A 17,066-nucleotide genomic window follows, 5' to 3' on the forward strand; every position below is an offset into this window, starting at 1 on the left:
ATATATATATATATATGTATATATATATAAATATATATATATATATATATATATATATATATATATATATATATATATATATATATATATATATATATATATATATATATATATATATATATTTATATATATATATATATATATATATATATATATATATATATATATATATATATATATTTATATATATATATATATATATATATATATATATAAATATATATAAATATATATATTTATACATATAAATATATATATATATATATATATATATATATATATATATATATATATATATATATATAAATATATATATATATATATATATATATATATATATTATATATATATATATATATATATATATATATATATATATATATATAAATATATATATATATATATATATATATATTTATACATATAAATATATATATATATATATATATATATATATATATATATATATATATATATATATATATATATATATATATATATATATGTATATATATATACATATATTTATATATATATATATATATATATATATATATATATATATATATATATATATATAATATATATATATATATATATATATATATATATATATATATATATATATATATATATATATTTATATATATATATATATATATATATATATATATATATATATAATATAACCAAGCCTCTAAAATACAAAGTTCAAAGGTCTCATTTGCAAAGTCATAATATGTGAACACACATGTTTGTTTATACGATTAAATTGTAGAAAATGATAAGTAAATATAATACCAAATTCATACATTCTATCGATCGAGATTTAAATAAGATTATATAGATTTAATAATATATTAATTCATCATTTACAAGTATCAGAATTTAATTTAAATTCTTATTATACTGCGTGGATCAAAAAAATACGACAACATTTGTGAACTTTGAACTGCATAAAAAGTAGTAGTTTAAAAAATATATTTATTTATTGATTCGGCGTTTAATTTGTAGAACTCCATTTTAATTTTCTGTATTATTTATGAAATCAAACACAGATTTTTTGTGTCTACTAAGTTGTATTTTATTGTTAAAAAAAGACGTTAAAATTAATATTGTTTTGTTTCGCCTACTTTTGGCTTTTGCATATAATTCAATTCAATCTTCACATTTGTTTGAAAATGCCATAACATCCATGACGTTGTTGAAAGGAGTGAGCGATATGCATTTAATATTTACTCTCACATAACACAAGAAAGCACCTCCAAGTAAAGCACACAAATACAATTAACACACTTTATGGAAACGTACATAGAACTACAAGATCCGAAATACAGAAATTCTTTAAAAAACCTAAAACATACCTCTTTTGTTCAAAAGAACTTTGATTATTATGCAAACTTGATGCAGATATTTTTATTGGAATTATTGCCTTTTTCTAAAGTTTTTCATACTATCCAATACTTTTTTTTTAAATATATTTTTTTAGGACCATGTTATTTGTGACACACAGTACAAAGGGACAAAGTCTAATTTTTAAATATATTTTTTAATATTTAAAAAAAAACTTTGATCTCTTGGCAAATACTGCATAAGTAAAAACAAAACAATCAAAATATCGTATGATTTTTTTTTAACTCTTTCACTACAAGTAATTTAAAAAAAAATAGTATATTATTTAGAGAAAAAGGACTGTTTTTTATCCACTCACATTTTTATTAACCAACTAGTTTCGGCAACAACTTGTTGCCCTCTTCAGGGTTTAATTTATTGTTCAATAATTTTTAATTTACTGTTCATTAAATTCAGGGTTTAATTTATACTTCAATAAATTTTAATTTTTAATTTAGTTAATTTAATTTATTTAGGTTTTTACCGAAGCAAGTTGGTTTACAAAAAATGTGAGTTGATAAAAAAAAAAACTCTATTTATTTCTCAAAATAATATATCAATATGATCCACAAAGTTAATGCTTTCAACATTCAAAACATAATTATTAGTATTTTTAAATAAAAATAATAACAAACGATCAGGCCTCTTCTCCACAGGGGTAGGCAGAGAGAATAGAAAGCCACACCAATCTTTCTTTGTAGACATACTTTTACCTCCTCATACGTTTTCCGTTTCCTGACCTGACTACGCCCAAGTATTTGAAATACCAAATTTTTCTCGGTCTTCCTTACATGCTGAAACCACATCAACACAATTTGCTTAATTTAATCTATAATGCTTATCTCAGCCTTTCATTCTTTCCTTATATCGTCATTCGAACATCATACATCTTTTGGGGCACATTTGTCTGAGAGATTTTTTTTTCATTTCATCTACTTGACCACTTATATAATATAATATTTTAATCAATTGTTATTTTTCCGCCTCCGTGGTGTAATGGTTACGTGTTTAGTCACCGTTCTTGAGGTCCCGGGTTCGATTCCCAGGGGGCGTGGGTGAAAATAAATTTTAGTGATTTTACACTCTAATATTTATTCAATATTATCCTGGACTGGTCTCTGAAGCGCAGGAGCGATCACCTTACCTTCATGTAAGTCACGATTAAGATAATACTGCATGAATACGTTGCAGTGCCCTGTGCATCATTGGGTGCAGAAAAGTGTAAGAAGATAATTTCTATGGACCAGGTAGATTATTTCGTATATTTGGGAAGTATGTTTTCTAGGGATGGAAAGATAATTATATAGAAAGGAGAGGTAATGCTTGGACTAGAGTGAATAGAACATTAAATTCAGTTAAAGCAAATAAAGCCCTATACGCGAAAGCTAAACTGGCAGTACACAATGGAGTCCTGGTTCCAACCCTAATGTATGGAAGTGAAGCATGAAGTTATCAAAATAAAGATGAAAGTAGTCTGAATGCAGTCGAAATGCGATCACTAAGACGAATGTGCGGCGAAACGTTGTATGATAGATGTTCGAATGGTGATATAAGGAAAGAATGCAAGGCTGAGATAAGCGTTATCGATTACATTAAGAAAGGTGTGTTGAGATGGTTTGGGCATTCGAATGAATTGACGGAAGAAAGGATACTAAAAGTAGAGTTTTTTTGACATCTCAACATAGATGAAGAAGAATATGGAAGTCTGAGCATTTACAGGGTTTACGACCTGTCATAAGTATGGCGTAACATTTGCCATTCTACCAATGATTAACAACCACGCTACAAAAAAATATGTGGTTGGTAATAGAAGCAGAGGAAGACCGAAGAAAATTAAGCATGAACGAGAATTTCAAATTTCCTTCAGAAAAAACCTTCAGGTTTTACCTAAAAAGATCTGTTGCACAGTAAAAAGTACAGCAAATGGCTTGATATTTATTTTTAATATATTGTTTTATATTTTTAAACTTTAAAAACGTTCTCCTGAAAAATCAAGTTTTTTTTTTATTTATGACGTTCTTGAAAGGAGTAAGCGATATATAAACCAATTTTGAAACATTATTCTTGAATCACCAGAACTTAACTAGAGACACCTATTGGTGAGATGAAAAGAAGCTTTTTATTGAGCAGAAGCTCTTTTATTAGTATGTGAGGTCCGAATCCTGGATTATAATCACACACATGAGAAACGCCAGAAAATATCAATTTCATTTTTATTATTTAAGCTTATAATTTGACCAGATAATTTATTTACAACATTTTGAGTGTGTCCAAATACTTGTTAACAAAATCTGGATTATCTCCAATTAAATGTGTTTCTGGTTATGGATCGGAGAGTCTGGATTATCTCCAATTACTGGAGTCAATAACTCCTGTAATTGGAGATAATCCAGATTTTGTGAATAAGTATTTTGACACACTCCAAATTTTGTAAGTTTTATTTTAAATATACATTGATTGTCTTCTTTTCGAAACGGGGGGAAGGGGTATTTATGTATTAATTTTAAATCAAATACAAATTTTTTGAGTCTACTAAGTTGTATTTTATTAACAAAAACACATAAAAAATTATATTGTGACAATTGTTTCGCCTTGTTAGGGCATTATCAAACGAATCGACATTAGTTTGATAATGCCCTAACAAGGCGAAACAATTGTCACAGTATAATTTTTTATGTGTTTTTGTTAATAAAATACAACTTAGTAGACTCAAAAAATCTGTGTTTGATTTAAAATTAATACATAAATTAAAATGGAGTTCTACAAATTAAACGCCAAATCAAAAAATAAAGGAAGGGGTATTATCGACTTACGCAAAAATATTTTTGGGGTATTGGTTAAAAATGTTCCTGGTAAATAGCATAATGGGTGTCGAAAAGGTGAAGAGATGAAGAGAAAGCTTGAATCTCTGAGCTAAAAATATACAATTAAAGTATACAGTTACAGTTCGTTGGCATCTAATTTTAGATTCCAATCAATTAAGCGCCGTTTTAAATCCATTATTATTTAAAACTAATTAAATATTACGTAAATCAAAGCAAACCGCGTGACACCATTGATTGATAGTCAATTAATGTGTTTAATTTTGCAAAAAACGCATTTGTTCATATTAAATATTATTATTCTTGAAATTGACTAAGATATTTAATTTTTTGTTTCGGCATTAACTTTGAGGTAAGACATGTTACAATGATTAAAGAAAACACTTGTTTTATATCACTTCAGTTTTATTAAAGACTACTATAAGTTAAACTTCCATCATTCAGGTCTGTATAATAACTAAAATATAAAATATTAAATTGTTCTATAAATAAGGAGAGGGGAAAGTTAGGGGGAGGGGGTTAGTCAAGGGGCGAAGTTTGAAAACAAAGGAAAAATGGAAAGCAAAAGTGAAGAATTTTGAAACAATATATTATTTAATAAATTATTATTAGAATTTAGAAAATTATTATTAGAATTTAGAATAAAACTCAATTGGTATAAAATTAGTGTTTTCTTTAATCATTGTAAAGTGACTAGGAGTATGGTGTTCTCTCGGATCCCAGTGGGATGTAGCGTGACTGTGGATGGCGTCTTGGTTGAGCAGGTGGAAAAGTTTAAATACCTGGGTGCGGACCTGTGTGGTCAAACGGATCTGCGATGCCAAGTGATAGGGCAAATGAACACCGCTGCAGCCATCTCAGGATGCCTGAAAAATGCTATATGGAAAAACCCTGAGATGAAGATCGGCAGCAAAATCAATATTTACAAAATAAAAAATCAAAATTGAGTTTACGAATTTAATTGACTGCGTCAATGAAGTGATTACTTAAACCAGCCTATGACGGTCGTCAGCCCGTAAATGCCCAGACTTCCATATTCTTCTTAATCTATGTCGAATGTCAAAAAATAATATTTCAAAAAAAACTTCGTAAATACCAAATGCTTTTTAATAGATTTATATTATCCCCTGACATTTCGTGATGGAATTGCATTTTTAATATATTAATAGATTAAAACCAATATTTTTAGCTTTTCCACTTTATTAAGATTTATAGACCAGTCTGATGATGTCGGTAACGACGAAACCTGGTCGCTGGTCAAATAAAAATAAAGTGGAAAAGCTAAAAATATTGGTTTTAATCTAATAATATATTAATACCAAATGCATTTCTTTGGCAATATTTTTATTCAATTTCAAATGCATTAGATATCTCATCAGGGTCTTTCATTGAAAGCGAACTGACGACGTTGGTGTTAGCTATTTCTTGCATAACTTTAATACTGTCTGCATTGAGAAATATTTGATGACAAATTGCTATGTATGAAAAGGGGGATAAAAACCACTGTAATTATTGCGAAATGGGGGAAAAATTGCAATTTTAACGTGAATATGTAAAAAAGTAGAAAATTTGTTTCATACATTTAATGATTACATTTATTTATTGGGCAGTCGCTTTAAAATTAGTATCTATCTATTTTTATTGTAACTTTATTTTTAAATACGGTGCGAAATGCATAGAAATATGCCGCTTACTCCTTTTAAGAATGTCATAAATCAAAAATCGGCAATTTTCAGTTGTGCATATTTTCGGAATGCTCAGAAAATGCATTATATCTTAGCAAAAGATGCATTTTTTAAACTTAATATTTACCCGCTATAGGGCAGAAAGTGTTGTTTTTGCATTTTGAAGAAAAGATATTGTTTAATTATTTTTAAAAAATACTGAATATTTTTCAAAGGGAGAAAAAACCTTCAAGTTTTACCTAAAAATATCTGTTGCACAGTAAAAAGTTGAAAGTAAAAAGTACTTACCAAGTAAAATTTTGTTCAAATATGTATTATGAATAACATTATAAAATAAAAATAAAAACTTTTAACCACTTTTTATTGGTACATTTTATCAGGGTTTATGTACTAAATTCTAAAACATTAAAAATTAACTGGTAGAGTGGGTTCGAACCGAGAAACTCTGACTTAAGACTAACTACGACACTAACCATGGGACCACAACCAGACACTAGGGATATGTACATTTTATCTTTTGCATATTTGTGTATGCAAACATAAAAATAACAAAAATTATCAAAAAGTGGAGAAACCCCAGATTTGCGAACAAGTGTGACGTACTCAAAATGTATATTTTATTTTTTTTATTTTTTATTTAACTCTCAAATCCAACGACACCCAAGTACAAATCACATGCGAATTGAGAGATTTCACCATATTCAAATCGTCTTGAGGTATTTGAATAAATCCATAATAATAATCTGATCATTCCTCACACAATGATAATGCTTAATTCCTAGTGAAAGTGTCTTTGTCTGCCCACTGATTTCATGAAGTACTTACCGTAGGGACCATTTCTCCTCGCGCTCTAGCCGAATGCGAGCCCTTTCACCTTACGGCCGCCACAACAATAGGGCCTAGAATGGAGTGATTTTTGTCTAGTGTGCTAGGGAAAAACCGGCTTTATGACCGGCCCTGTGAAAGTTGAACTTTGTAAACTTTTGCATACCCAAACATGATAGCCCGTTTCTTTGAGATATACCGTATTTATTTATTTATTTATATATTTTTTAATTATTTTTTGACATCTCATCAAAAATGAAGGAGAATATGGTAGTCTGGCCATTTACGGGGCTGACGACCGTCATAGGCTGGTCTTTATGTGGTCTTTATGTGTGTATATAAGTGAAGTAACATTCACCAATTCTACCCATTATTGACAACCACACTACTCAAATTCTTGGAAGTTCTGTATATATGAACCAATTTAGAAACCTTGTTCTTGAATCACTAGAACTTCACTAGAGACATCTATTGGTGAGATGTAAAGAAGCTTTTTACGAAGCAGAAATTCTAATATTAGTATTTGAGGTCCGAATCCTTGATTATAATCACACACGTGAGAAACGCCAGAAAATATAATTATCATTTTTATTATTTAAAGTTATAATTTGACCAGATAATTTATTTACAACATTTTGAGTGTGTCCAAATACTTGTTCACAAAACCTGGATTATCTCCAATTACTGGAGTTCTTTTCATATTATTTTTCGACATCTCATCAAAGATGAAGAAAAATATGGAAATCTGGGCATTTACGGGGCTGACGACTGAAATTTTCTGCCGTTTCTCATGTGTGTGATTATAATCCAGGATTCGGACCTCAAATACTAATAAAAGAGTTTCTGCTCAGTAAAAATCTTCTTTTCATCTCACCAATAGATGTCTCTAGTGAAGTTCTAGTGATTCAAGAACAATGTTTCAAAATTGGTTCATATATCGGTCACTCCTTTCAAGAACGTCATAAATCAAAAATCGTCAATTTTCAGTTGTGCATGTTTTCGGAATGCACAGAAAATGTACTATATCCCAGCAAAAGCGGCATATTTTTAACTGAATATTTACCCGCTACAGGGCAGAAAGTGTTATTTTTACATTTTGAAGAAAAGGTATTGTTTAATAATTTTTTTAGAGATACTAAATATTTTTTAAATGGAGAAAAAACCTTCAGGTTTTACCTAAAAAGATCTGTTGCAAAGTAAAAAGTTCAATAAGTGGCTTGATATTAATTTTTAATACATTGCGTTATATTTTTAAACTTTAAAAACGTTCTCCTGAAAAATCAAGTTTTTTTATTTATGACGTTCTTGAAAGGAGTGAGCGATATATAGAATATCCAAGAATTTGAGTAGTGTGGTTGTCAATAATGGGTAGAACTAGTGAATGTTACACGTGTGTAAAGTGATCACTTAAACCAGCCTATGACGGTCGTTAGCCCCGTAAATGCCCAGACTTCCATATTCTTCTTCATCTTTGATGAAATGTCAGAAAATCATACAGTAAGTAATTATTGGTGAGGAAGGTTTTTAGCTTACCCCTTCGTTGAAAATCCTAGGGGTTGGGGGATGGAATAATATGTGTGATTTTTAGTTTAAAGTATTAGTAATACTATGTTAGTATTTTCACATTCTGATGGGACCATCCGTAGTCCTCTAAGCTAGTCGTGTTTACATTAATAAACTTAAAAGTTGTCTTATACTAGTGTTTTATTTTTTATACTATATATACTAGATTACTAAGCTAATATTTATTTAGAACTGAATTAATGAATGAAATATTTTTTGGCGGAATCTATCAAATTTGCCAAGGTTTCTAGTATATATCGCTCACTCCTTTCCACAACGTCATATATCAAAATTCGTCACTTTTTGTTGTGCATGTTTTCGGAATACCCAGAAAGTGTACTTTATCGCAGCAAAAGCGGTATATTTTTAACTTAATATTTACCCGCCACAGGGCAGAAAGGGTTGTTTTTGCATTTCGAAGAAAAGGTATTGTTTTATTATTTTTCAAGGTTTTACCTTAAAAGATCTGTTGCACAGTAAAAAGTTCAATAAGTGGCTTGATATTTATTTTGAATCCATTGTATTATATTTTCAAACTTTAAAAACGATCTCCTGAAATATCAAGGTTTTTTGATATTTGACGTTGTTGAAAGGAGTGAGCGATATGTACTTTAAGTACATAAACACATCACATATATCTACTGATGTGATTGAAATACCTGAAAATAATATAACAAATACGAGTTTAGCATACCTAAATAAGTATATATTTCCGTGGAATTTTTAATGTACATATTTTAACTGACTAACCAGTTTTTCAAGTTTGGCAAATATTTACGTCATGGAGTACTATATTTTAATATTTAATCATATTTATAGGTAATAGATATGACAATTTTTACCTTATTTGAGTGTGTCCAAATACTTGTTTACAAATCTGGATTATCTCCAAGTACAGGAGTTATTTTTCATGTATTTTTTGACATCTCATCAAAGATGAAGAAGAATATGGAAGTCGTAAATTCCCAGAGTTCCATATTCTTCTTCATCTTTGATGAGATGTCAAAAAATGATACAATTTACCATAATATTAGGAATAAAAAAGTGATTGATAAAATAAATTTATGAGGCAAATGTAGTTGGAAATACGAGCAGAGGAAGACCTAGAAAAACTTGGCATTTAGCAAGTATTTTAAAATCGTCAGGTCTAAAGTCGGAATAATCGGGATGCATGAATGAGGAAAACTCGGAGATTGTTTGCAAAGACGTATCGGTGTGGCGTTCTGGTCTCTCTACCTACCCCTGCAGGAAGACAGCGTGACGGTTAGTTACATTTTAAAATTACTTAATTACTTTTTAACACTATGCTGCATTACAGAGGAGGACAAATGTATTCACTATACTCGTATTTATTTTTAATATTTATAGCAATTAGTGCATGTCAGACCTCGGTCATTAGTGCATGTTGGTCCTTAGGTCGACTAAAAACGCATGTGATTAACATTTTTCGTACTTGTAAGTATGTGTATAGTGCTATGGAAGTGACGTGTTGTATTTTTTGCATGCTGCAGTAGTAATTGTTCTGATAAAAAGACGAGTACGTCTCGAAACCGGTAGTCTAAAATCTCGGTGAGTCGTAATATATAATATTATCATTAAGTACCAACATTTTTGTAAAAAAAAAGTCAAAAAGTAAAAATTATCAAAAAATTGCTTTGGTTGCTATTAGATTTTTTTGAAATTATTAATTTGACAGTCACCCAGTGAAAGGATGTTTCTGCTAGTGTCAAGTATTATTTTTATTTACAAACAAAGAAATCAAAACAAAATTTCATTCATGTATTAATTTTATTATTATTTTTTAAATTAAGCACTTGAATATACCACTTTAATGAGTTTTATTTGTGTATATGCACGAATAGTTTCGAAAACTTACAGATGTTTTCATCTTCTGGTACAAACGTTTTAATTTGGACCAGAAGATGAAAACATTTGTAAGTTTTCGAAACGAGTCGTATTTATAAATAAAACTCATTAAAGTGGTATGTATATTCAAGTGTTTAATTTAAAAAAATCAACATGTCATTCCACAAAGTTAATGCCGAATCAATAAATAATATTAATTTTCAAATCAAACACAGATTTTTTGAGTCTACTAAGTTGTATTTTATTAACAAAAATACATAAAAAAATTAATATTGTGACAATTGTTCGCCTAGTTATGGCATTTTCAAACGAAAGTCATACAAATATCAAACATTCGTAAAATCGTGCTTTCAATACAAAAAAAAAACCTTTATAAAAAATATTTGAAATATCATACAATACTTAAATTCACTAAAATTAAATTAATTTCTCATAAAATTATATCAAATCATGGTTATCAACTCCTGCCTTCTTTTATATATAACATAACAATTTGTATAGCCTCTCACCAGTCTGATGATGTCGGTAACGACGAAACCCGGTCGCTGGTCAAATAAAAAAGTGGAAAAGCTAAAAATATTGGTTTTAATCTAATAATCAAACATTCGTTTGAAAATGCCATAACTAGGCGATACAATTCGGCTGTCCAAATTTAAAACACAGTAAGGGACATTTTATTATAGTAGGTTTTTTTTGCATTTATGGACTAAGTAGACTCTACTTAGTCCAAAAATGCAAAAAAAAACCTACTACAAAAAATATCCCTTACTGTGTTTTAAATTTGTACAGCCGAATTGTCGTAATATTATTTTTTTCATGTGTTTTTTTTAATAAAATACAACTTAGTAGACTCAAAAAATCTGTGTTTTATTTATAAATTAATACATAAATTAAAATGGAGTTCTACAAATTAAACGCCAAATCAGTAAACAAAATATCAAAGTTTAAACGCGTTTAGCTTTATCATTTTAGAAATTATGCCCGCAATTCTAGAACTAGGTTCAGAAAGAAGGAATTTTACTAATTATTTTCTTTTATTTTAATTTGATATCGGGATATATGTGTTTGTAATCTGTCACGGAACAAAATAGTTTATTGTGGATAGACTTTGATGACTACCGAAGAATGCAGGTGAAATTCTAGTATACGACCTTCGAATATGTATAAGAGACCATAGCTTATACTTTATCAAACATAAGCTAACATATAACCCCATGGGCAATAAACCAGTCATCGACCAGTCAAATTTTGAAGTAAAACTTACGTACAATGCATCAAAAATTGGTTCGGAATTTATTTTTAACCAAAACCTGGTTAAATGGAAAAGAAAAAAAAATGGCACAAAATACTCACATATTTAATTTCACAATATAAGATATAATTATAATAATTATAATAATAATTATAATAAGCCCTTATCCGCACCCCAATGGTGCATAGGGCACTGAGTCATATAAACGGAGTATTATCTTGATCGTTTACACATGAAGGAAAGGTGATCAGCCTTCCGCTTCAGGTACCAGTCCAGGGTAATATTGAATAAATATTGCAGTGAAAAAATCTCTAATATTTATTTGACCCCCCTGGGAATCGAACCCGGGACCTCCAGAACGGTAGCTGAGCGTGCTGACCATTACACTACGGAGGCGGAATAATAATAATAATAATATATAAGATATACAACGTTATATCAGCTGTCAAGTAACAAGCTGTCAGGCTTAGTTAAAATAATTCGAACCCTTATCGCACCCCAATGCTACATAGGGCACTGGGCACATAGGTTATCTTGATCGTTAACACACGAAGGAAAGGTGATCAGCCCTCCCCTTCAGGTGCCAGTCCAGGGTAATATTGAATAAATATTAGTGTGAAAAATAAAAGTAAATTAAAATAATAGTAAAACCAAATTAAGAGGCGAAAGTGGCTGGTTATAGAAGAAGAGGAAGACCGAAGAAAACCGGGAATGATAAGTATTCCAAGTGATTGGGCATGGTCAGGTCGAAAGCTGGAATAATCGGAGATAATTATATATGAAGAGATGCACGAATGTGGAGAGGGCGAAGATTGTTTGCAAAAAGATAGATTGAATTGGCATTCTATTCCCTCTGCCTACCCTTACTCTTCTTCATCTTTAATGAGATGTCAAAAATAATATGACTATATTTATTCATTCATTCAATATGATAAAAAATCTTGTATATACCAGGAGCGCAGGATTCATAAAGTTAAAACTGTTCAGAAAGGAGAATACTACATTTGCCCACGTGCGCTGGTCCAGTACCAGTGCTGGTGCAGTGTTTATTGTTTACTGTGGACTCTCTGGAGTGCCTGGTGCGGTGGAGTGACGGGTGGAGGGCTGGGGGGGGAGGGGAAGTGGGTCAACCGACCGCGTACACGTGTAAGCCGAGGAATACCAAACGTTTCTCTGGCTGGCCCCTCTGTGCGATGTTTACTCGATATATATGAGAAATTACACATCTAGTACACAACCATGACTCACGATTTACCCACAACGAAGGTTTGATAGTCCAATGAATTAACAGTTTACTCGATGTATATGAGAAATTATTCATCTTCTAGTACACAACCATGATTCACGATTTATCCACAACGAAGGTTTGATAGTCCAATGAATTAACAGTTTACTCGATGTATATGAGAAATTATACATCTTCTAGTACACAACCATGATTCACAATTTACCCACAACGAAGGTTTGATAGTCCAATGAATTAACAGTTTACTCGATGTATATGAGAAATTATACATCTTCTAGTACACAACCATGATTCACGATTTATCCACAACGAAGGTTTGATAGTCCAATGAATTAACAGTTTACTCGATGTATATGAGAAATTATACATCTTCTTGTACACAACCATGATTCACGATTTACCCACAACGAAGGTTTGATAGTCCAATGAATTAACAGTTTACTCGATGTATATGAGAAATTATACATCTTCTAGTACACAACCATGATTCACGATTTATCCACAACGAAGGTTTGATAGTCCAATGAATTAACAGTTTACTCGATGTATATGAGAAATTATACATCTTCTTGTACACAACCATGATTCACGATTTATCCACAACGAAGGTTTGATAGTCCAATGAATTAACAGTTTACTCGATGTATATGAGAAATTATACATCTTCTTGTACACAACCATGATTCACGATTTATCCACAACGAAGGTTTGATAGTCCAATGAATTAACAGTTTACTCGATGTATATGAGAAATTATACATCTTCTAGTACACAACCATGATTCACGATTTATCCACAACGAAGGTTTGATAGTCCAATGAATTAACAGTTTACTCGATGTATATGAGAAATTATACATCTTCTTGTACACAACCATGATTCACGATTTACCCACAACGAAGGTTGATAGTCCAATGTCGTTTTTTTTTTTAATTTCATTATGAATTAACAATTGAACATCGTTTTTGTATTGAAAAAATAAGTTTTTCATCGAAATAAATATATCGTTTTGATTAACATAAAAAAAGATTTATGAAAAGATTGGTAGTTAAATTAGGAGAAAAAAATTTACAATATTTTTTCAAATGTATTCTAAAATGAAAATCGGACATGAATTGCGTTGCCGAACGCTGACTAAATTCTGTGATTGCGAGTTTGGCCTAAAGAATAAAAGATATGGGTAGGTAATCACACTGACGGTATATGTAGTACTAATATGAATATAAAGTCTAATTAATTGCTTGAGTTTGAAAATGTTTTATAACAACATTAAAAAAAGGCGATCTCTTTTTGCTCGCTATAGCCGAAAAGTTGCTAATTATAACCGTGAACAAATATATAGAGACAACCAAAAACCAAAATTTCAACGAATGTTTCCTCGTTATATCGAGATCTCGCTATAACCGCTCGTAATAACCGAGTTCGACTGTATTTTTATGCAATTATATTTTTTTTATAAAATACAATATAACGTCCAATTTGCTTTAAAAAACGTCCAATTTTATTTTTTAAACGTCTACTGCCATCACATCCTTTCTACTACTACCGTCGCTCGTCTGCGCCCCACAGTTGCAGATACCGCGTGCGCACAATTCCGCACGTGTCGCCTGCCTTAGTGTGTGTGCACAGATCACTGCGCATGTGTGCGTGAATGTGTATCCCGGTGCGCAAGTGTGCGTGAATGTGTATTCCGGTGCGCAAGTGTGCGTATTGCAAGCAATGGAAAGTTCATTCAGCTAGGCGAGACTCATCATCTCTATTATATTATGCTATATACATATTCATGTGTTATGTAGTTACTATAATCATATGTGTAGGTACTAAATAATTACACGCTGTATATTCTAATCGTATCGTCCGCCTCCATAGTGTAATGGTCAGCACGCTCGGCTACCATTCTGGAGGTCCCGGGTTCGATTCCCAGGGGGGGTCAAATAAATATAAGTGATTTTTTTTCACTCTAATATTTATTCAATATCACCCTGAACTGGTACCTGAAGCGGAAGGCCGATCACCTTTCCTTCATATGTTAACGATCAAGATAACACTGCGTTTATATGCAGTGCCCTATGCATCATTGGGCTGCGGATAAGGGTTTGAAGAAGAAGTATATTCTAATAAATTTTATATATGAAATAATGCACAATATTTTGAGTCTATTTAAGTCGGGTTGTGTCGGGTTTTGGTACCGTGGTTAGTGTCGCGGACTCTTAAGTCAGAGTTTCTCGGTTCGAACCCACTCTACCACGATTTGATACCTATTTCTAATAACGAGCCGCTTAGGCTCACAGAAATAGTATGAAATTGAAATATTTGTGAAAATAATTCAAACAAAAATATTTCTATATTTAAAAAAAAAACTGTATTACACATAGGTCTAAATGTTGTAGAATGCGCACTCAGCATGAAAAAAATCGGTATTTTTTTTTATTATTTACATAATTAAATAAATAAATGAATTGATAATGCTAATTAAGAAAGATGTGTTGAGATTGGGCGTGTGAATCGAATGAGCGAAGAAAGGATATGAGGTTAATGTTATGATTGGTAGTAGAAGCAGAGGAAGACCGAGAAAACCTTGGCATATTCACGTATTTCAAATTCCTGAAAGGTCATAAGAAAATAGCAGTCGAAAAAATCGGCGGGTGTGTAAGAGGAGATGCGTAAATGTGGAAGAGGCGAATAATGTTTGCAAAGATAGAGTGGTGTGGCGTTCTATTCTCTACTAAGCGACGTGATGGTTACTTAGTATGAGAAGATGTATGAACGTGGAAGAGGAGAAGAGGAGAAGATTGTGTGCATTGGTGTGGCGCTCTATCCTCTTTTTCGCCTGTCAATAAATGAATCGTATATACAAACCAGTATCTAGATATTTGAACATATAAAAAGTATTTACAGCATTGTGAGTGTGTCCAAATATTTGTTCACAAATCTGGATTATCTCCAATTATAGGATCTATATTTCATATTATTTTTTGACATCTCATCAAGATGAAGAAGTCTCATCTCACCAATAGATGTCTCTAGTGAAGTTCTAGTGATTCAAGAACAATGTTTTAAAAGTGGTTCAAATATATAGAACTTCCGAGAATTAGAGTAGTGTGCGCGAGTAGGCATAGGCTATGAAACTCAAAAAGTTGAAGCCTGAGTAGGGTCATGATTAGTGGTGTTGCATAAGCCGTAGCTAGATTTCAGAGTCACTTGGACGTTTGGTAATTAAAAAAAATTAGAGTAGTGCGGTTGTCAATAATGGGTAGAATTGGTGAATGTTACACGCGTGTAAAGTAATCACTTAAACAAGCCTATGGCGGTCGTCAGTCCCGTAAATGCTCAGACTTCCATGTTCTTCTTCATCTTTGATGAGATGTTAAAAAAATATATTTAAAAAATAATAATAATTAATTCTTCCACTGCTTCGTTCTGAAGCCTAGTCTACCAGATGAACTCGGTTGAATAATATCTATCCGCAGTGAAGTACGGGCTGGTATAATAATGCTCTAACAGAAACATTATAAAATCTAAATTCCACCGGTAAGTGTGTCGGTTACGCAACTCGCTGTGGAAAAACTTTCACATCGGCCAGAGCCTCTCAAACTGCGCGCTCGTCGGCGCCTTGGAACCGCGCGGATCAAAACTAGTATCTTTTTTGTACGTTAAAGACCTACATACGTTAAATAGCAATTTAATATTATTTGAACCAGGTAACATTTGATATTTATAGTTTTCGTATTGAAAAAAAGGGTTTCTTCGAAATAAATAAACAGTTTTGAAAAGAAAAGAGTTATTGGAACATAAGGTATTTAAAAAACAATCAATGTTAATTCCAAAAAAAAAATTCAACAGAAATTTAAAAACAATCGGGGGTGAAATGATATGCGGTTTCTAGCGTTGCCGAACGCTAAATGAGATCTGTTATTGCGAGTATCCCCTTAAAAACATTGTTAACTTTGTGGTATGGTAAAATAACACTCTCCTCATCATTCATTTTTCACTTTGTGTAATACCATTTAAGCACTTCAAGCTTTTGAAAATATTTCCATTGTGATTCCTTTATCTTCTTCCTCTCTCTTTCAAATATTTGAGATCCAAGGAACCAAAACTCGTTTATTATCTCTATTTAATATTTTTTAAAACTATATTACCTTTTTTGAATAACTATTGCTTACTTAAATTTCAGCAAAGGAAAGTAAACCTAAAAAAACTAACTAACTAACCATCACGCCGCTTCCCCGCAGGGGTAGGCAGAGCGAATAGAATGCCACACCACTCTGTCTTTGCAAACATTCTTCGCCCCTTCCACGTTCATGCATCTCCTCATACATACCCGCCGATTGTTACGACTCCTAACCTGACCACTTTCAAGTATTTGGCATACCTGATCGTGCCATGTTTTTCTCGGTCTTCCTCTGCTCCTT

The sequence above is a fragment of the Brachycentrus maculatus genome, unplaced genomic scaffold, assembly GCF_059751285.1.
Source record: "Brachycentrus maculatus isolate JH-2025_06_01 unplaced genomic scaffold, ASM5975128v1 h1tg001123l, whole genome shotgun sequence".
Taxonomy (NCBI): Eukaryota; Metazoa; Arthropoda; class Insecta; order Trichoptera; family Brachycentridae; genus Brachycentrus; species Brachycentrus maculatus.